Genomic DNA, 1,715 nt, shown 5'->3' with positions numbered 1-1,715 from the left:
TTCAGATCTAGACTTAAAGGAACTTCATTCTTGAGGCCTTCCCTGCCTCCAGGTGGATCATAGAACACCTCGCACTTCTTCCCCTGAAGCACACACCAAAGCTTATTGTAATAACGGTTGTCTTTCCTACCTAGACCGGCGGTGCTGTGAAGACCATGATGACTATGTCTGGTCCATGGTTGTCTTTAGTACATGGCACAGTTCCTGCACCAATGATTATCTTTTGAATAAGTTAATGAGATCTAAAACTTTTTGGCTACATAACCCTGGGCTGGTAACTTTGCCAACTTTGAACTTCACTTTTCTCCTTTGTAAAGTGAAGCTAATAGCTGTCACATAGGATCTTGTACACTAGAGCATCATGTAAATGTCTACATTTATTTATTTATTTATTTATTTATTTTGCTGCAAAGAGCTTTATTGTTTCATTTGGTCCAATGGATGAGAGAGAGCTTCAGGGTGGTTAAAGAATGGCTAGTAGTTTTGGGGAGAGGCTCAGGTAAAAGCCAGACATCAGGGGTATGCGGAGTGGCCTCTGAAAGGCCTCTGCGCTCCAAAGGCTCCTGGTCATGCTTGAGGGTGAGCCTTTCAAAGAGATACTCACCCAGCCCAGCCATGAGGGGGTGGGGGGGCCAGCCAGCCTGCGGAGGTGAGTCAGGTGTCGCCCATCTTCTTGATGAGTTTCACCTGTTCATCCAGGAAGTGGTTCTCCCCGAAGTCACAGAGATGAGGGTCTGCGTGGGTGGAACCCAGGGCCTGCAGCTCCACAAGGGCTTGGGTCAGGTTCCTCTCCAAGGCCAGGGTGGCTTCCATGGTGTCCTGAGTTTTGCCCACTCACCTTGGGGAGGCTTCTGCATGTCCTGGAAGAGAATGCGGCCACCGCGCTGGTTTTGCAACTTTAAGAGACGCTCAGCGCCCTCGTACTTCTCTGCTAACTCACGCCACATCCTCAGGGTCAAAATAGAAGCCCAGAGAAAGGTAGGTGTGGGAGGCCTACAGATGCAGGTTGGTCAGGCGGTTGACTGCAGCCTCCACCTCGGTGGAATAATTCTGACGAATATGGGAGCTCATGGTTGTTCGGCAATAAGGAGTTAAGGTAGAAAAAAACCCCAAAACGGTGTGTTGGCTGGTCCCGGAGGTGGTTCTGAAGGTGGTGACTGGATAAGACGCAGGAGGGTGGTCTGAGGCCGGAAGAAGGGGCGTCCCTGGGTCTGTTTTGTCCAAACACTGTTGACGCAAGAGACAGATCCGGGACTGCCAAGGGCATGGCCATAAATGTCTACTTTTAATGACCTTCTATGACTAGACCCTCACCTGGTTTTTACCTTGTTTCCTGCTTCTCCCATTGATGTACAGTTGGCACCAAACTGGACCTACCTGCTTTTCCCTAAACATTGCCCTACGTTTCCCATCTCTGTGCCATTGCTTGTGCTGCTTCCTCTGCCCAGCATTTCCTTCCTCTCTTCTTCCCATTTCAAAGCTTTCTCTATCCCAGCTCCATGGAGTCTCCCTTGATTGAATTAATCAAAAGTTACCTCTCCCTTCTTCAACATTTGTGGCACTTTATCTCTCTCTCTCTCTTAGAACAGGTACCAATAAATATAGTAGTCTCAGTATTTATGTACAACTTCTAGTTTAGTAGGTTCTAGAGTTGGTCTTCTTGGGTTTATATCCCAGATCTATCTACTAACTAGCTATATAACCATGCGCTAGTG

The 1,715-nt window shown here is 48.0% G+C and overlaps 1 pseudogene; it reads right to left on the bottom strand.

The window, feature by feature from the left end:
- Nucleotides 1–425: 425 nt before the first annotated feature.
- LOC139002401 (ferritin light chain pseudogene) lies at nucleotides 426–1,071 on the bottom strand (annotated as a pseudogene).
- Between the last annotated feature and the right edge of the window lie 644 nt (nucleotides 1,072–1,715).

This window comes from Myotis yumanensis, unplaced genomic scaffold (genome assembly GCF_028538775.1).
Source record: "Myotis yumanensis isolate MYYU_CA2020_CCGP unplaced genomic scaffold, mMyoYum1.0.hap1 SCAF_2, whole genome shotgun sequence".
Classification (NCBI taxonomy): domain Eukaryota; kingdom Metazoa; phylum Chordata; class Mammalia; order Chiroptera; family Vespertilionidae; genus Myotis; species Myotis yumanensis.
This window is presented reverse-complemented; position numbering and strand designations above follow the sequence as displayed.